Consider the following 22,041-nt stretch of genomic DNA (forward strand, 5'->3'; position numbering starts at 1 on the left):
GCTGAAACATTTACTGAAATAAAAATGCTGTTGAATTTTCAGCAGCAGATTAGAAATAGCAAAATAATAATCAGTGAACTCGAAGATATATCATTAGAAATTACAAAATCTGAAGACTAGAAAGGAAAAGGGTAATAGTACATATGATAAATTGGGTAATGTTTCTTTCCCTTCTATTTTCTAGAAAGTTTGGGTAGAATTTGCATAACTTCTGTTCTAAGTGTTTGGGAGATTTCATCAGTGAAAGCATCTGGGTCTAACGGTTTGCGTGTATGCATGTTTGTGGCTGTGCATCTATGTGCACATGTATGTACGTGAAGATTTTTTTCAATTAAATTTTTTAATATATTAATATGTATAAAGTTGTTCAGTTACTTAATTTTTTCTCAAGTAACCTTCAGTAGTTTGTGTCTTTCAAGGAATTTATTTATTTCATCTAAGATAGCAAATTTATTGGCATGAAGTCATATAATATTCTTTTACATTCCTCTTGATATCTACAGAATCCAAATTAATATTCTGTCTTTCATTCCTAATAATGGTAATTTCTCCTTCTGTCTTCTCTCACCATTGCGGCTAAAAAATTTATCAATTTTTCTGTATCTTATAAGTGTAGCTAAAGTTTTATCAATTTTATTCTTATGATCAAAGCACTAATATTTGGGTTAATTGATTGGTCTTCATTATTTTGTTTTGAGTTTCATTGATTGTTATTCTTTATTATTTTCTTCTTCTGGTTGCTCTGGGTTTAATTTGCTTTTTGTTTTTTTTTTGTATGAGGGATATTACAGTTTTGATTTGAGACCATTCTTCTTTTCTAAGTATTTAAAGCTAAAAAATATCTATCTAAACACTGATTTAGCCAATTCCACAAATTTTGATATCTTTTGTGTTTATTTTTATTCAGTTGAAGTATTTAAAACCAAATTCAATATTTCAATATATAATACATTTAAAGGTATCACAGGTAACTCTCTAGGATAAAGTATTTTATATTTTGTTTAGGTTACAGTGTCACATCTCATTGAACAATATATATTAAATCTATGCATTTTATTGTACATAAATGTTATGTTGATTATAAAAATACAAATATATGGAATTGGTAGGGAAAACTCAAGGAAATGAATTTCGTCCTGCAGGATAGAGTGAAGAAAAGTAGTGTTTGTGCCAGAACCCTAAGAAAGACCAACATTTAAGTGATGTAAAAGGCAGTAACAGCCAATAAATGAGACATCATAGAATTATTGTGCACAAATGTATAAGAACCAGGGGTACGTGATGAAATTCAGAGAGTGGAGGTGCAGGAATAAGGTGTGTCACATTTTTCAATTTGGTGGTGATGCATAATAAGAAAAGCTGATACTTGCTGATTACAAATAGCTATGTGGAAGTCGCAGCAGCTATTAATGGGAATTCCTCCAGAGAAAGACCAGAGATGAATACAAGAATTGGAAATGAGCCAGTGGAGAGTGCAATATACAAAACAATCTTTAGAAACAAGGCTAGAAGCAGGAGATAAAAGACTTGACAGTTGAAAGGTGATGGAGGATTAAGGGAAGTTCACAGGGGGTAGTTGAGAATGATCATACTTAAATATGTGCATAGGTGAAAGATAGAAGGGGAATGAGCAAAACAGTATAAGAACATAGAAAATAGACAAGACAAATGACTGAGGAGCACAGACCAGGAAATAGTTTGTGGAAATGTCATCCAGGTTGTAGGTGACCTTTTCAACAATAAGATATCCCATTCCCTAAAACTGAACAAAATTTAGATAGAGACTAGTATTCTTTTTTTTAAATTTATTCCTTTATTTTGGGAAAGCAAGAGAGAACAAGAGAGAGAGAGAGCACAAGTGGGGGAGGGACAGAAAGAGAAGGAGACACAGAATCCTAAGCAAGCTCCAGGCTCTGAGCCGTCAGCAGAGTCCAATGTGGGGCTTGAACCCATGAACTGTGAGATCATGACCTGAACCAAAATTAAGAGTCAGACACTTAACCAACTGAGCCACCCAGGAGCCCTGAGACTGGTATTCTCAATGAAGCAGGAAGAAGGATTAGAAAAGTGGTAAGGGCTTAATCAGTAGTATAGAGATTAACAGAAGAAAGAACTATCTGTGGCAAAAAATATGACTTATGTGTAGTTCTGAGCATCAGAAATGAAGTATCTTTCCATGATACAATGGTAAGGATCTTTCCCAAGATGTAATCTTGTTTTCTCAAAGAAGATGCTAATTAAATTAATAGTAATCACTTATAACCTGCCTACTGTTTGCCATATGCTGTTTGAAGCTCATATGGACTAGGAAAGTGAACTCTCACAAAAATCCCATAAGGTAGGTACTACTATTTCTACTAATGCTATACGTGACAAAACTAAACTGTGGCACAAAAAAGCAAAGTTATTTGCGTCAAGTCTCATTTCTGGTAAGTGACAAGGTTGGGCTTTGAACCCAGGCATTTTGACCAGAGTCCCTACACAACCAAAACAAACTCTTTCTTTAAACAATTTGTTTATTAAACTGAAATGTGGTATACTTTTAAAGATTCAACACAAGATACTGAAGTTCAGACTGTTCATAATATATGATGAAAACTTTTATTGGTTATTTGACTTCATATCTATTCTGTTATATATGCATTCATATATTCCATTTATCCATAAAGTTGATTCGTTCAATAATGCCTATGAGGAAATTGAAGTTTATTTAGAATTCTTTTTTAAAAGGAGTGTGGTTTGGGAATGACCTTAGTATACTAACACTGTATTCTCCTATGGACTTGGTATGATGATTCTTATTAAAAATTATTTAAAGAAATACAAATACTTTTGAAAGAAATACTGCCATTTAATTGTTTAATGGAGAGATGTTATCTAAAATGCAAAAACATTATATGCCTTTTAAATATTAATTTTGATCAAGCTAAGTCTAAATTTTGGTAATTAACGGGTGAGTTTTCTTTGGGGCTGACCTCTATTTTTATAAATATATAAAATCAAGACATATATTGTTTTTTTCATGTGTATGTTTTATATCTATTTCTTACTTTTATTTAAAGATTTTCTTTATGTTTCCTATCACCAAAAATAACAACCCTGGAGGGAAGGAATTTGTGAAACTCTGCAGGACCTGTTGAACAAATCTGCCTTATAATAGATTGCTTCCCACAGAGATTGAACTTGAGAAACACAAAATGATAAAAATGTATTTTAAAGTTGTCACAAAAGTGAACATCTCAATAAGAAAAGCTCGTCTCTATCCATCAAGCCAATTCTCTTACAAAAAATAAAGTACTTTAACAGATAGTATAATACATTGCCAAAGTAACAACTTGCTATTTTAGTTAAAGAACAATAACAGACCACCAGAGTCAGCTTCCTTGCTCAACATGAAAGAGGTGCAGAGGATGTGTTGGTTGTAACTATTTTTACCTTCTCCATGTCCAAATGTGCATCACTGTATCTTGTACTGCATAATGTACTGATCATCACAACCAAGTCTGCTACCTACCACTTCACTGTAGCCCTCCCTTTCATAATTAAACCTCTTGAGCAGTCAGTCTCTACCTTTTTTCATTCTGGTGTGTATTTTCTACTCCCCCTCCCAAATGGAGAGATATGAGTTGATTGAACATGCACAATCTCAGAATCACTTTCTTCCTCTGTATATCTTGGAGGGTAGGGATTCCAAGTTATCCAGAAGAAATAGAACTAAGAAAACTGCCAGCACTTACTGATACACATCCAACCTCAGCAAGATCTGCCTTTGCCTTGAAGCAGAGTGAATCCTTTTCATCTCCATTTTAGCCCTTTGTCTTTAAGGGAGCCCACATAGAGGGGTAGAAGAAAATATTTGGTCCTCACTCTAAGCAAATGAGTGAAGGGTTCTCAAAAGATTTACTTAAACTGCCTGTTCTGAACCTCATGAGTGTGAGTGTCACAGGAATTGGAACAGATGTTTTGGTTCCTTTCCAAAACTAATCTAGAAATAAGATGGCTTTAGCTGGTGGGAAAGCAAACAAACTGATAGGAGCTGCACTTATAACTATGGTAGGCAGGCTTAAAAGTTTCCAGAGAACCATATACAGGCCCTGCTGAATAGAGCTAGCCTGGAATTCTGTTAAAAAAAAGTCTCTCCTCAGGTGAGTTATTAAGAGGTAGATATGGAATCCAACAAACAGATGAAAAAGTAGAAGACCAGACGCTAAGTGGAAGTGAAATCAAGCAGTTTGAGACGGCATCAGCTGTTGTAGGAAAATACAGATGTAGGAGTCAGGTATGAAATTTTTAAATGACATACAAATTACCCCATAAAGAGAAAAAGCCAAAACTGAATATCCTCCATATCAAAGGTAATCAAGTTCAGATTTTAATTGAGTTAAACTAAATAAGATCTTTCTTATCTTTTATCCTTCCTCCATTTTCCTTGGGTCTGGTAAAACTCAAAATGATATATGAAAAAAAAAAGGACTATACAGTACAGAATAGAAAATAAGATAAGCAGGTTCCCCTTAACTCCTCTGTTACTGAAGATTTTCAAACATGAAGTTCCCCTTAACTACTAGAATGGAGAATCTTTAATGGAAAACACTGAGATTTTTCTATTGATACTTTATTGGGATAAAATTATTTTTCTATTACCTGAAAAGCAGTAAGAGTACCTACTCAAGATTTCATACAAGAAGCAGGAAAGAATTCATTAACAGAACAAATCTAAGGAAGAAGTGAAAGAATACTGGTTTTCTGCTTACACACCTCATGTCAAAACCAGCTGGTTACAATTACATTAAAAATAATCAGAGTTAGATAATTTCAAATGTCCCAATTAAAAGCAAAAAAATCGTGCTTGCTCCAAACTTCGGTTTATAAGATAATTCACTCTTGGTCTATTTTCCTGGGCATGACCTGGTCACAGATTCTATTCTTCATGAAGTGACTTTTATTCCTTTTAATCTCTGAGGTTATGGGTAGTACTACTGTCCAAGTATAGCTTTTACTTATTACTTTGGCTTGTATTTTGTATAATATTCTGATGAGTGGGTCCCATTCAATTCTAGTAAACATTATTAGAAAGTAGCAAGCTCGCAAAGCCTGCCATATCATAAAACACAATATAAAGCAGAAAATGTCTTCCTTTTATTCCTTTCTCTTGTTTAAATTTATAAAATTGATCTCTAAGGAATAAACCAACTTTAGTCTTATGGTGTCCTGCTTTCTCCTGCAAATTTTCCTGGCCTCTTTAAGATAAAGATTGTATAATAGTACAGAAGCACATTAGATCTCAGAGAAGCTAAATATATTTAGGATGTCTCAATGAAAACAGAATAAAGAACAATTTTTAATTCCATCTTCTCAGCCTAAAGTGAATGGATAAAAATCATTGTATAGATATGATTCAGAAAGGAAAGGAGACCTTAGTGTTATAGAACATAGTAAGTTATTGTAAATATCAAATATAGGAAATTCCCAATACGTTTGTGAAATATGTATGATTTCTCAAGACTTTACCCTTCTAAAATTATGAATTAAGTCATAATATCAGTAATACTATATCACTGAAATTGTTTTCTTTGCCTGCTGTCTAAAGCTTTTTATTCGAAGTATGGTCTGTAACACGATGAGTAATTCATAGAACTGCTGAATCACTGTATTGTACACCAGAAACTAATATAACATTGTATGTTAACTATACTGGAATTAATTTTTTAAAGAAGTGTGGTCTGTAATCCAGCATCATTATCTGTGTCACCTGGGAACTTCTTAGAAATGCAAAATCTCGGGCCTTACCCAGACTTATAATTTAACCAAACTTTGGTTAGTTTGTATGCAGTTGTATTTAAGAAGCCCTGGCCTAATGTGTTTCTAGTATCTTTGGATAATATCTGTTATGCGCTGATGAATGAGTCTGTTCTGTTGGCACCACAGTTGTTTGCTAAGTAGTCATATCACCAAATAAATACCTGCCTTTTTGTGGAATGAGTATAAAGAAATGAATAAACAATCTAGTTGGAAACTAACACCTATAATCACAGTAAACTTGCTCTGTCTCCAAACCCAATGAACTCATAACCCCAAGATCAAGAGCCATAGTCTCTACAGACTGAGCCAGCCAGGCATTCCACACACACACTGCATCTTTTATGAGTTGTCAAACTAGTGCTGAGTAGTGGCAAGAGTGAGAATGCAGCATGCACTTCTGAAACCAGTAATAAGACTAATAAATACAACTGCAACTTTTTACTCAAATCTGCTTGTTCTCAGAATGTGCCTTGCCACCACGTTTTTATAGATAACATTCTTGCGTGGCACCATGACAACAAACCACTGATTTTGTTGTTTTACACATGCTCAAGGCTTAACCAAGAAGCTGGCCAGAACCTGTCAGGACGACTGACCTTCTCTTTGAGCACAACATAATGACTTCAACCCTCCCCTACTTACTAACTTCTTTTATCTGATTTTGAGTGACAGTAGCTTGTCTCCTCTTTACCCAGACCCTTTGTAGTTTACCTTTAAATAGCCCTGACTCTCACCCTTTGGGGAGGAGGATCTGAGGCTTGTCCTCCCATCTCTTTGTCTGGCTTCCTCTCAAATAAACCCTTTCCTTGCTGCATACTAAATGTATCAGTGACTGGCTTTACTTTACTGCAAGTCCAGCAAACAAACTTGGATTCAGTCAGACTCCAGAATAAGGTGCTTATTCCTTACTGTATTGTATCTAAGCCTCGTTTTCTGCTTCCCAGAAATTTTGCCCACTAATACTCCTTGGTAAATTTCTCTTTCAATTATCTCCTTACATCTTCTTATGCTACTGTTTGTTCTCCAAGCAACTCTGCATTTATACTATCTACTTACAACTAGCAAAAATGAGCTGTAAGAAAAAAATAAGCCTTGTTTTGGTTATCATGTGTGACTTAGTCTCAAGATAATGGAATGCAGCTAGTATTAAAGGACACGACTTTGGAAGATGATGACAGGCATTATTAAGACCATCAGTTCTGTGGATCAACTGTATATCAGGGCCTGTATCTGCATGATTCTCTTTTCCTTTTCTCAGTTTTATTATTTGTGACCTTAACATGGATTCTATATCTCTGCTACAATATCTGCATTCCAACAGGAAGAAAGGAGAAGAGAAAAGGATATGGCTATATCAGGAAAATTAAAATACATCCCAGAAAATGTATAACAGGATTCCTATCAGCCCAAATCCTGTCACTCTCTTGCTGGAAGGCAGAAAAAAAAAAAAAAAAAAAAGAGCAAACAGTGGTATTGGATATATTCTCTTTCTACAAATTTCATCTTCTAGAAATTAGTTTTGAGCTAGTTGAACAACAAAGCACAGATTCATGCAAGACTCATTCTGATATATCATATAGTTTTATATCCATTGATCTCCATCAGCTTGTTCCTCGTAACATGTTTTTCTGCAGCCAAATTTTAGAATAGATTTTAATAGCTTTCTGTCCTCTATGCAAATATCTTTACTATGCAACTATTATAAAGACATAATGTGTCCTAAAGTCCAACATTCTAGTATTTGTTAATAATAAAATCTTTATTCTCTCAGTTATCGCTCATTTTCACATTACTCACATACATGTACGTTCAATGTGAATGATATTACATATAGAAGAATTTTCATATGAAATATAAATGGCACTTTTTCTTTTTAAATTATCTTACTAAGTCACGAGTATCTACACTTAAATGAAATACTTTGTGTAGACTGAAATATGTAAAAACCTCAGCTAACAGAGGCTGCTGTTTACCTTCTGCCTTCTAAAATGCAGCAGCATCCACTGCACAGAAGTGCAGATTTTTCCCCTGTTGTAATTCACTGTCAAACAGAAATGAACAATTGATGAACCATAGTATTCCTTTATTTTTTTTTTCCAGGTCAAATAGCAGTGATTTACTATTCATAACCCTGATGTCTCCCTCTTTCAAAGATTATTTGTTTAATTTTGTTTTTACTATACCAGCAATATATTTTCTGAAAATAAATTGACTTTCATATTTAGAATGTATTTCCTGTTACTGGTGGTTGAAAGAAAGCATCTGTCATATTATGTCAGCTTTTCCTCTCTGATCCCCTAGGGGGATGTTCTGAATCATTAGTTTATAATCAGTTTTGTTTTTAATTAAATATCAGCCATATGACTGAGTCAAAGAAAAATAGGATTTTGCTCTTGGTCTCCCAAATAAATAGATTTACGGAAATAATGTTAAGCAGAAAATATGATAGGCTAATGGAACAAATTTTATAAGAAGCATCATTTGGAGATTTTCATACATAAATTACTTTAGGAAATCAGAAAAAAAGTTTGAATTGTGCAATATCAAAATCAAAATATTATTGATCAAGTGAGTGCTATATATTCAGACATAAGTAAATATAATATATAAATTGTAGTTCCGAATCACCAAATGTTTTATTAATTTATTCAATCAATTATTCAGTAATTCCATTAACATACCTGCAAGCCTGTGAGAATATGCTAGGGTGTGAGTGTGTCTGTGTGTGGCGGGGTACATGGGGGTGTGTGGGTGTGCTCATGAGTAGTAACTATAAGACATTTTTATACACTGGAAAACTGCAAAGGGCATCGAAACTAGTATAAATTGCACTGCACAAGAGAAGGCAGTGCCATCTACTACTAACGCCGCCCCCCCAAGATAAACTTTTATATGGATCAATTTAAATTTTTTTTTTTTCAACGTTTATTTATTTTTGGGACAGAGAGAGACAGAGCATGAACGGGGGAGGGGCAGAGAGAGAGGGAGACACAGAATTGGAAACAGGCTCCAGGCTCTGAGCCATCAGCCCAGAGCCTGACGCGGGGCTCGAACTCCCGGACCGCGAGATCGTGACCTGGCTGAAGTCGGACGCTTAACCGACTGCGCCACCCAGGCGCCCCATTATATGGATCAATTTAAAAATGAACACAAAACCTAACGACTTTTGTGCTTAATGAAAAGTAAAACAAAAACTTCTGGGAAATATTTATTTCCAAGTAACCAAAAGCATGTTTAAAGGCATTTATTTTAACAAATACCTTTCAATGAAGCTTCCAACATACTGACCGATCTTGCATGGAATAATATTATTGAGATATATATATATAAAAACTACTAGGTAATTATGAAATTATAAAACTCGATTATTCAGATTCAATAACTAAAATTACATTAAGCATATATATGAATGTATTAAGCATAGTGTATATATGTATTAAGCATCTATATATAATGTAATATGAATTACATTAAACTTTATTTATATAAAGAGAAAGAGAAATAAACCTAAGAGAAATTGATCTTCAAGTGAAGACAGCAAGAAAACCCATAAAACAAATTTAAAAACTATCTGAAGAAAAAATAAAAATCATAATAAAAATATCTAAATTAGAAAACAATGGAATTTTTCAAACATCTTATTCTTTATAAAGATCAAATAGAAAAACATCTGATTTGTTTTTAAAGCTAAACAGAAAATACAAGTATTCAAGTATACACTGTTAGGAATGAAATATGTTCTATAATTCCCAATATAATTGAAATGGAGTATTTTCTCAAATCTATGATAATTATATTCAAAAACTCAAAGGACTCTATTTTTTTCAGGAAAGAAAATAAAGACAGTCAACTCAATATGAAGCATAAAATGAAAAGACCAAGACCCTTCAATCTTTTTATGGACTTTGGACATTTATGTTTATGTTAAAATGCTTCCAAAACATGTTTGCTTACAAAGTATAGTTTAATATAATAAGACCAAGGTTATTCTACACAATATGGCAGCATGAGTGCTGAAACTTCTTCTTCTCTATTTCTCATTAACATAAGAAAATGTTACATAAAGTATTTACATTTTTTACACTTTAAGTAAACCTTTCCCAAATCTTTATATATTTGTGCTATATTTTGGGAGGACTCCTATGCTCCACCTTCAGGTTCAATAGCTAACTTTTCATTTGTATCCATTATCTAGGATCTATCATAATAAGTGTCGTTTCCATTTCTATATCAGCTAAGATACTTTCAGCTTAGACAAATAGAAATTGGCTCAATTATGCCTCCAAGTTCCCATTTCTTTCTCACATCGTTTTGCTTTTTTGTCTTTTTGTTTGTTTGACTCTTCTCTTTGATGTCTGTATTATTTTAAGCCCGCTTTTCCTAATAGTTTTAAAATGGCATCCAATCGAGTTCAAGTTCAGAATAATGAGAGGGGCAAAGCAAAAAATGTTGCCCAAATAATGCTGGAGCATGAACTATAAAGCCCCCCACTAAATCAGACTGCAAAGAATGAAGTCACCTTGATAAAACGCGAATGAAATAAGTAGCGTAGAAGAACAAAATGCTCATCTTAGAAAAAAGAATGGGGTTGTCTTCCCTGGAGTCACATGGAGGAATAGCTGACCAAATATGTTTCTCTGTAAGCAGATAAAACAGCAAGAATGGGTGAGGATTAGGCAACCAACACTCAAATTCCTAGTCAGCTCTTTTTTAAAAAAATGATTCATTTCTAGAATAAGATATATCATTATTCCTCTGCTTTTATTAATTATACTCATTTTATTATCTTAGCATCCTATTTATTGAGATTTGTCTTATTATCATTCATGTTGCTTTTTTGTTCCTTATTTTTGTTTTTTTTCTTGGAAGTCTATTGATTTGCTTCATATTGACCTCTGATTGTATAATCAACTGGCAACTACCTACTGCTGTGTTTTTAAGAGAGAAAAGCCAAAGACCTATGCACAAAGGGTTGTCAGATTGCAGAAATTCTATGTAACATCAGAACAGCAAAGAATTTATGAAATTGCTTTTACAATAGTTCCTCACAAGAACCACGAATTCTACTTCTCAGAGCAAAAGTAACAACAAAAATATTTCTAACTAAAGAAGAGATATGGCTAAATATGAGGTGACACTGATTCAAAGGAATAGTAATAGCGTAATTTAAAAAGAAAAGAAAGAAGGAGGTAGAATAGTAGGTATAGAGCCAAAACAGTTTACAATTATGGGAGGAAAAAAGAGATTTCAAAGTAGAAGGAAGAATCAATACTGCCAAACGTTGTGCAGACTGACTCTGGAAATCACAGTGTTCATTTAAAGCAATATTTCATTCAATGATGGCTACAGATTTTGTTTGCAAAGTTAAAAGACAAAGTAATTACAAAGAAGTAAGAAGTAGTGCTTACTATCTACATATATGAAAAATCTGGCAATAAAACAAGGAAAGTCTGGATGGTAGCCTGATGGGGGTAAAAAAAAAAAATCCTAGATTTAGAACAAAACAGAAAGACTACTGAAATGTGGTAGTCAAGGACAGAATGGAGGAGACACATGTCTAAAATACATGGGTTAAAATAGAGTAGGGTTGAGTATTTAAAGCTTCAGGAAAGGCTTTGGACAGACATTCCCCATAAAGCATGCATGTAATACATAAAAATCACTATAGTGTTTATTATATAACCAGGAGACTTTTCAGAGTGAAAATGGGGCTTTTTATTATTACAATATGACAGACATGGCTCCAGATTATCCAGCCAACCCAGGCCATACTGTCCTCTATGAACACATTGCAATAGTTTCCAGCACAGCTCAGATTCAATCTATCAGTGACAGCTAATTTGTAACCAAACTTCTTTTCTATTTTTCCTTAGTACTACTTTTTCAGGTGTCCTTTGGAATTCTCTTGGCTTCAGGTCTAGCAATAATGTACTAAGAGAAGAAATGATATGACCACTTCCAGAATTGACCCATAAAAATCTCCTACATGCTATCCTCCATGTTCTTTCTCATTTGGTGGCTTGAGTTTCTTTAAAGTCTACTATAAATATGGTGGATCCATTGGAATTAATTAGAATGGATTATGAATAAATGATAACAGGTAAAACTGTTTAGAGTTGTAGGTTAATTAGAAAGAATCTTCTACTTCTTTTAGAGACATTATTATATTTTATTATATTTGGAAGTTTGTTAAGCAGCTACTGTTATCATGCCAAAACAGAGTTCCTCTCAATACTTCAGGCAGTTACTACTACTGTATTGAAGCACATATAGAGCAAAATATTACTATTTAGGTGATAGTGAATGACATGGAAAACACAGATTAATCTCAAAAAAGGAAATGAATACCTTGCTTCGAATATAGGAGAAGGGCAAAAGGGTAGACAGAAGAGTAGGGAATATAATTTAAACCATATGATTTTAATTTATTCATCCTGCTGAAGTAGATCGAGGTTAAAGTTATTACTCAAACAGTCACAATTTAAAAAAAATTATTCTACAGGGATAAATAGGTATTTTTATTTGTTTGCATCTTAAGGGTTTCTTAAATTACTAACACCTGAAAACTCACAGAATGAACAACACTAAGAGTGAACTATAATACAAACTATGGACTTTGTGTGATAATGATGTGTCCATAAAGGTTCATCACTTGTAGCAAATGTATCTCTCTGGTGGGGGTTGATTGTAGATAGTGGAAAAAAAAACTCTGGGAGACAAGTGCAGGGGATACATGGGGATTAGGAACTTTCTGCTCAATACTGTTGTAAACCTAAAATTCCTCTAAAAATACTCTATTAAAAATATTTTTTAAATGCATAGCAATTGAAAACATGAAGCATTTCAAAAAGTTGCCAACTAGAGAGAATTTTAATAGCTGCTTAAAATATTCAATAGTTTACAAAACCAGTAGGTGTCTCTCATGCTCTATATATTTTTAAAATATATAAAATTCTCAAAAATAAATGCATATGTAAAGGGGAAAACAGTATAATAATCAGCAAAATAAAAATAATATTTTTCTTCAGTTTATTTTTGGTTAAGAGGGCATATTCGCTTTTTATATTTTAACATGCACAAACAACATACTATATTTTCAATAGAGTGGCAGCTTAGACAATCCTTGACTTGTGTTAACATATTTGGAGATCTCCCATTTCACATTTGTAACCACATCACTTCTGTTAAAATTAATGGAGCTCCATACAAATTTGCAGCAGTTTAGAAAACATTAGACATGACCTATGATCCATGCAAATATTCCTTAAGATGCCTGTCACATTTAATCAAGGTCATCATATTTCACTGAAGCATGACATTGTTAATTTCTTTTTTTTTACATGTCTCATTTGAATAAAGCATCTGTCAAACTAAACAGACACAACTATATCCATAAAATTCACAAGCATTCATTAGGCTATGAAAAAGGGTCTGTTTTCAAGTAAAGAGGCACTTTTGCTTACCTAGCAGGTACCTAAATGCATGGACTTAATTCAAAATTCTATCATCAGCACTAATGACCACAGGTACTTGGAAATGCAATGCAAAGAGGTCATAACAGATGCCAAATATTTGGACAAAAAGTAAAAAAGGAATTAATTAAACATATGTCATTAATGAAGTAAACAGTAAAACATAAGTGTAATTTACAAGTTAAGGACATGAAATTAGAAAGTAAATCATTCTTTTTCCTTACCAGAGCAACATTTTTCCAACTTTTATAGGTGCCAATAAGAATGAATAAAGTTAAATAAGAATGTTAAATAAGAATGATTTTTCATATTGTAGTTACTGCTCAAAGAATAAAAAGATCTTACTAAACCTTGGTTATGAGTGTATCTTTGAAGAATGACAGAAAGCTTCTTAGTTAATAGGACTTGCCCTTGTTTCCCAAAACCAAAACTTAAAAACTACTATTTATTAGAACATGAAGATAATTACAAATTGTGGGCTCAAATTCCATCTGGGTCAATTAAATTTGTTATTATCACATGGCTAAAGAATAAACTATTAACATTGAGATTTCATTTTAGAGCTTCATATAAAGTAGGCAAAAAAATATGTTTCTGCCCAACTTAACATCACAAGAGACTCCACAGAAAACAGGGAGAAACCTCGTGTTTCATTAAGTCTTGGACATTTTGTAGCTGTGTGGTGCTGGTAAAGTATACTGGTTGTCCATAAGCTTACTTTCCTTACCAATAAAATGTAAGTGGCTTTGACATCAGCAAGATGGCAGAATAAGAAGCCCCGGATCTTCTTCCCCTCATGGACACACCCATTCATCAATACATGGACCAATTCCATTTGTGAGAAACCCAGAAATTAATAGGTTCCTGCATCCTGGGTGAGAGCAAAACCAGCCATACAGAATCCAAAAGGAAAATTTTGATACAAATTTTGATCCAAATCCCAAAATATTACTAGTCCTAAAGTAACTACAAAATGAAAATAAAGTTAGCACAAAATTAACAGAATGAAGAAAAGATAAAGATTACTGTAAAGACAAAGGAAATAAAGAATTTAAAAAATAGAAAAAATCAACAAAACTATAATATGTTTTTATAAGATTAATAAATTAGCTAGACTAGGGGGGAAAAGACAATGCAAATAAAATGAGAAATGAAGAGGAGACAGTAAAACTGATACCTCATAAAAAGGATCATACATGACTGCTATGAACAATTATATGCCAACAAATTGGGTAACCTCAAGAAATGGATACATTTTCAGAAACACACAACCTACCAATACTGACTCATGAAAAAAAAAATGTAACATATCTGTAACTGGTAAGGACATCCTTATTTGAAAGATACAATAAAGTATAAAATGGACACTTCCTTATAATTGTGGAAGGTCAACTCCCTTCCAAGTTGTGCCCTGTTCAATATGAAGCATTTTGCATTTATATGTATTTCCATTTGTTCATCTACCTTAGAATAAGTATCTTTCCTTCTGACACTGATACCACCTAATTTACTTCCTAACGTGATTGGGACAATCATGATTTATTTTTCTGCCATTTCTCTATCAAAAGTGTAGGAGTGATGACAATACAGACTCTCTTTGGCTCTCCATCTTGTTTGTGCCTGCACACTGACCTCTCTCATGACCTGTATTCCAGACCCTGTGGAAGTTAATGTATGCCCTGACCAGGATGCAGAAATGCTCGTTCTGATCCTCCCTAAAGTGCCACACAGAAGGCGTCAGTTTAGGTAACTTCTCTCTTACCTTATCAAAATGATCCCGTTGTTCTAAAAACGCTGTGGGTTCTGGTCTAGACTGGGCAGAGAATAGTTGTGTACCACGTGAATAGTCCATTCACCAGATCTCCTTGTCAGTAAACCACTCTGAATTAAACTCTGTGTAAATGGTGTGGAGTGGTTTATTCAGTTTTTGGTCTCAAAGTGCCTTTTCAGACTCGAGGATACTATACTGTCCTCCTCCACCTGCTAACAGGAAGTATCACAAATAAAAATGTTTATTAAGGTGTCTCTTGTTATCAAATAATTTATGTGAGCTGTGGGTCATTTTATGTAATCTTATTTATCTCTCACATAATTACTTCAGTACTATAATGCAATACATATTACTGTTCATTGTTAACCTTCACATGTCATTTGAAGCTATAAGTATGATGTTTTAGGAAAATTATACTAAGAGTACATTTCCATTATTAATGATATCAATGTGTTTGAAAAGATAAGAATATAGCAGTCTTATTCTAGAAACAGCACTTCAAAATGTATTAAGCATGGGTTTCTTTCTTAGGAGTTGGCATGAGTAGCCTCAATTTTAAATATTTAAGGTTAGATGATAGTCAGTGGCAGCTCTGTTTCTTTTCTAGAGTCCAAAAATAGAGGTATTCTCTTGAAAACTTCCTTTTAGATTAAATTATTTGTGGTTATAAAGTAAGATAATTGCAGAATGTATAAATATATATTGCTTTTAATTTTAAAGGATTATTTATCCTTTTATCACCACTATTTTATGGATTCCAACTATATATTACTTTCAGTTTTATGTATAAAAAATAAATATATCCAAGTTGCCATTTTTCAAATTCATTTAGACACTTCTACTCATTTCAATGTTCCAACTTAAATATTTTCTATTACATTATTTTCCAAATATATCATTTCAAACAGCTATATCTAGGTGAAATTACACACTAAAGTTGTAATGTTATGATAATAATTTTGGATTTGACTGCTTATCTTTGACATCATAATTCAGTGCCTTCAATCAAATTTCTATCATTATTTCTTTGTAAGTAAAATTAATTTTATATTTTTTTCTCGGTAGTAATTTGAAATTCAAATATTATAACACAAGAGTTTAAATTATAAAATGCATATTAGAAAAATTCTATGTAGCATAAACCTTTTAATCATTGCAATAACTTACTTTAAATTATATGTATGTATAAAACTATGTATCCTTAATGCACTGTGAATCAGATATTTCTGTAATACATCATAGTAATTATGGAAGTGATAATGGTGTTGGAGATACGTCTATTATTATTCTACACTATATTCTGTGATTCACAGTGTTAATCATGTTTTAGTATCTGCATAATACTTATATTAACTGAGTCAAATGACACGTTTTGTAGTAAACAACAATAACAACAAACATGAGCTCAACCCTTTTAACAAATTTTTGTATAGTACAGTATTGTTAAATATAACCACAATGTGGTAGAGTGGATCTCTAGAACTTCTTTATCTTATATAACTGAATTTTATACCCATCGAACAGCAACTCCCCATTTTCCTCCCCTGCAGACCCTGGCAACACCACTCTACCTTCTGCTTTTATGACATTGACTACTTGAGGTACCTCGTATGAGTGGAATCATGCAGTTTGTCCTTCTATGACTGGCTTATTTCATGTAGCATAATGACCTTCAGTTTCACCCATGTTGTTGCAAATGACAGGACCTCCTTCTTTTTTCAAAACTGAATAATATCCTATTGTAAGTATATAACATGCTATCTTCATTCAGTGCTTAGTGAACATTAGGTTGGTTCCACAAGTTGGCTATTGTGAATAATGCTGCAAGGAACATGGGAGAGCAAATATCTCTTCAAGATCCTGATTTCAGTTCTTCTAGATAAATATCCATAAGTGGGAATGCTGGGTCACATGGCAGTTCTGTTTTTAATTTTTTGAGGAATTTCTATACTTAACAGGCTGTACCATTTTATAATCCCACCAACAATATACAAGAGTTCCAATTTCAATTTCTCCATATCCTTGGCAAGATTTTGTTTTGCTTTTTTTTTTTTCTTTTTTTGCTATCGAGCTGTAGGAGTACCTTATGTATTTTGGAAATCACACTTTATCAGACATGTGGTTTGCAATTATTTTGTCTCAGTCTTTCGGTGCCCTTTTACTTTGGAAAATAATTAAAGGTTTTTTTTTTTTTAATATTAACCTTGAAAGCAGAAAAGGAGAAAATGTAATTAAAACAACAAACCATAGAAGCACCTGGGTGGCTCAGTCAGTTAAGCATCCAACTTTGGCTCGGGTCGTGATCCTGTAGTCTGTGAGTTTGAGCCTCGCATGGGGCTCTGTTTTGACACTCATAGCCTGGAGCCTGTTTCAGATTCTGTGTCTCCCTCTCTCTGCCCCTCCCCTGCTCATGCTCTGTCTCTCTCTTTCTCAAAAATAAACATTAAATTTTTTTTATATGATAAAAAATAAAATTTAAATTATTTTTTTTCAAAATTGTGGTAGGCTGAATAACTGGCCTCCCAAAAATATCCATACTCTAAACCCCAGAACCTGTGAATATCTTACCTTCATGGCAAAAGGATGTTTGGAGACGTGATTAAGTTAAGTAACTTGAGATGGGGCTATTATCTTGAATTATCTAGGTAGACTCACATAATTAAAAGGGTCCTTATAAGAGATAGTCAAGAAGGTCACAGATAGAGAAGGTAATTGATAACAAAAGCAGAGGGGAAGAGGACATGATGATGTGAACAGAGGTCAATGTGAGCCTAGAAATGTTGACAGCTTCTAAAAGCTGGAAAAGGCAAGGGAACAGATTGGATTCTCCCTTAAAGCCTCCAGAAGAAAGGTTGCTGCTGATTCACTTTAGACTTATGACTTCTAGAACTATAAAATAAATTTGTGTTGATTTAATCCAAAATGTGTGGTAATATGTTACAGAAGCAACATATAACTAACACAAAAATATATATGAATATTTATAAACAAAGTATAAATATGAACACACCAGAAGTAAACTGTCTGCATACATATTCACAAGTACATATGCACAAAAACAACAATTAGTTGACCTGAATAACCATACAGGTTCACTTCATTTTGTTTGAGTGTGTGTATGCATATGTACTTATTTTTTAAATTTATTTAAATTCAAGTTAGCTAACATACTGTGTATTATTGGTTTCAGGAGTAGAACACCTAGTGCTCATCCCAACAGGTGCCCTCCTTAATGTCCATCATCCATTTAGCCCATCCCCTCCACCTCCCTTCTAGCAACCCTGTTTGTTCTCTTATGGTTTGTCTCCCTCTCTGTTTTATCTTATTTTTCCTTCCCTTCCCCTACTTTAAAATTAAGAAGATCATCTACAACTTCAGGGTTTCCTATCTACCATACTAACATCTTATCTCCTAGTAGTATTATACCTCCAAGAAAGAAGAGGAAGGGAAAGAGGAGGAGGGGGGAAGTAGGAGGGGGAAGAGGAGGAGGAGGAGGAGGAGGAGGAGGAGAAGGAGGAGGAGAAGGAGGAGGAGAAGGAGGAGGAGGAGGAGGAGGAGGAGGAGGAGAAGGAGGAGGAGGAGGAGAAGGAGGAGGAGGAGGAGGAGGAGGAGAAGGAGAAGGAGGAGGAGGAGGAGGAGGAGGAGGAGGAGGAGGAGGAAGGGAAGGAGGAATAATAAGCAAAGCAAAAGCCTTTAATCTATTATTTAACATTTAAAGACCTGTTTAATTGAAGATGTTTAAATAAGTGTATAACAGTCATAATCTACAAATAACTACTTATCAGTGTCTTCCCCAATTTCATGGATAAGTATAAAATGAGGAAAGCAAAGGATACTCTATTTGAAACTGAAGTTAGCAATCTCATAGCAGGAAAGAAAGAGGAGATTGTACATGGACTGTAAACTTGATAGACTTCATAAATTTCCCTTGGGTTGGCTATGTTTGTTTCAATTGGCCCATAACAAATAGATGCTCCTGATTAAAATATTTTTTCATACAGCTGCAAAGCAGTCTGCTTCATCAGAATTATAAAGATTTTTTAATTCAGCTGACTTACTATGAAAGGACATTTTCTACAGAGAACACACTAATTGAAGCATCGCTACATAGTTCCTATTTCAAACCTTTTAATGTCTCACAATATTGGATACGTCCATATATATTTGGCAGTTTCTCAATAAGTGTCTTTTAATTTTTAAGTAAAAGACCAACCATATAACATTTAAATGTTTGATGAGTTCACTCTTCTTATTTTCCCTTAACTTGTGTATTTGTTATATTCACTACTATTCTCAATAGCTCATCAAAAGATAATATTTGTTTCCCGTGACTTTAACTGAAACACTTCATAAGAACACTAATATGAGTGTTTTTGAATTAGGAAATAAATAATCATGAAGTCTAGTTTATAAAGAAAGAGTTAAGCCCATCCAAAATCTGCCAGATCAAGGGAGACTTATGGGATTTCAATAATTTACACAAGCTTGGGTAAATTTAGAGGAACAAACAGGATACTTAAGAAACTTGAAAATAAATCATACATGGGTAATTAGAAGTTCCAGTCACATTTGCAATGTACAAGAGAAAATTCTGAAATAAGAGACAGAATAAACAAAAAATATATTTGATAATGGAAGAAAATTAAGTCTCCATAGTTACAATTAATAGAAAATATGAATCAGCTGGAGGTAGAGTTTCAAACTTGGGGATCATGACTTGCAGAGATGTAGTATATTTCAATCATATATGGATGTCCCTTCCCAAAAATGTCATGGAAAGATGGGATTAGAAAGTTTCCTGTGACGTTGTGCCAACTGTTAACTGTGAGAATAAACAAAAATTAAAAGTAAGAAGCTTAATTATCTTCTGAAAATACGATCCCATTCCCCTTCCTCTCCTTTTTCTGAGAATATTTACATAAGAAAACTTAAAATTCTAAATAATTTCTCCTCTCTGTTAAACGCATACACATTATTTGAAAATAAAATGGGATTTTTGTGGGCTTTCTGAACCATGGATGTCCTTCTTAAAAACCCAGGAGCCATCACTTTGAAATGTAAACATCAAGGGAAGATAGCACTCCTGTTTCTCAGTTTGGGAGTCAGTTAGGAGCCTAATTTCAATAGGCACCTTGCTCCAGGTTGCAAAACTCATATAAAGACATGAGAAGTTTGTTTTGTCCTCTGGATAGACTCAATAAGCTAACACAGATGGTCCCCCTAATTACCACGTGAAGTTTGTGTAAACTGTGTGTGATAGTGAGTGCTATCAGGTCTTCTTACCTACGAAGTAGCTATTCTTTAATCATGAAAAACATGCATGTAATGGGTTGTATATGCTTACCTACATAAGGCAGTGAGATTCCTGTCTTTGCAATCTCTTTGTGGATTGCCTGTGATGTGCATCACATTCTGATTTAATGCTTATTCAATACTAAAAGTATTTTCTTTCTCTACTACCTTTATGGAGAGGATTTCTGGGTTGGGAGAAGATTTTCTTTTACTTATAATTCTCCCAAAACCAAATCAAAGCTTCAACCTCATGCTTTATTTGCCCACCTTCTTCACAGCTGAAGGTCAGCATCTCAAAGAAACCATGAATTTAGGTCAGGATCACTAATTTATTTGAGCAACAGAATGGGGCAGAAGTGACATTCTGGGACCTAAGTGGCAAAACCATGAATCAACAAATAGCTAGAATATTGACAAAATTACAATATATAACATTTCACCGAACATCTAAGGAAGACATTATGCCAATTCTTTTCAAATTTTTCTGGAAGACAAAAGCAGGGGAAATACTTCCTAACTTGTTCTATGGGGTCAGGACTGTTCTAATACAAAAACAGACAAAGACACTACAATAAAATAAAACTACAGACCAATCTCTCTGATAAACACAGATGCAAAACAAAACCAAAAGCCCAATCCATGGAAGAAATAATTGATAAGCTAGACCTCATTAAACTTAAAAATTTCCTCTATGTGAAAGACACTATCAAGATAATGAGAAGATAAACCATAGGCTGAGACAAACTGTTTACAAAAGATGTATCTGGTAAGGGAATGTTATCTAGAATACAGAAAGAGCACTTAAAACTCAACAATAAGAAAACTAATAAATGAGCCAAAGACACTGACCCCTCACCAAAGAAGATATACATATGACAAGCATATGAAAAGATTTTGAATTTGTCATCAAGGAAATGCAAATTAAAACAACAAGGAGATACCATGACACCTATTAGAAGGTCTAACATCTGAAACACTGACAACACCAAATGCTGGCAAGGATGTGGAATAATAGGAACTCCTATTCATTGCTGGTGGGAATGCAAAATGATATAGTCACTTTGGAAGAAAGTTTCACAGTTACTTAGAAAATGAAATATGCTTTTACTAACATATGATCCAGCAATTACTTTCACTAGTATTTACCCAAAGGAGCTGAAAACCTTGGTCCACACAAAAATATACAGACTGATGTTTATAGCAGCTTTATTCAGTATTAGAAAGAAATGAGCTATCAAGCATGAAAAAACATGAAGAAAGCTTAAATGCATATTGCTAAGTGAAAGAAGCCTATCTTAAAAAAAAAAATACTACATATTGTATGATTCCAACTGTATGACATTCTGGAAAAGGCAAGACTATGGAGACAATAAAAGATCTATGATTTCCAGGGGTTGGGAGAAGGATAAATGCACACAGAGCATTTTAGAATAGTAAATATACACCGTATACTATAATAGTAGGTACATGTCATTGCACCTTTGTCAAAACCCAAAGAACGTACAACAGCAAGAGTGGACTGTAATGCAAACTATGGAATTTTGTTGATTATGATGTTTCAAGATAACAAGGTTCCTCAGTTATAACAAGTGTATCACTCTGACAGGAGTGTTTATTAATGAGGGAGGAGGGTATATGAGATATCTCTGAACCTTCCTCTCTATTTTGCTGTGCCAAGAAACTGAAACTGCTTTACGAAAAAAA

This window comes from Lynx rufus, unplaced genomic scaffold (assembly GCF_022079265.1).
Source record: "Lynx rufus isolate CCGP_SWC_20201006 ecotype Redwood Valley unplaced genomic scaffold, mLynRuf1.p SCAF_12, whole genome shotgun sequence".
Taxonomy (NCBI): Eukaryota; Metazoa; Chordata; class Mammalia; order Carnivora; family Felidae; genus Lynx; species Lynx rufus.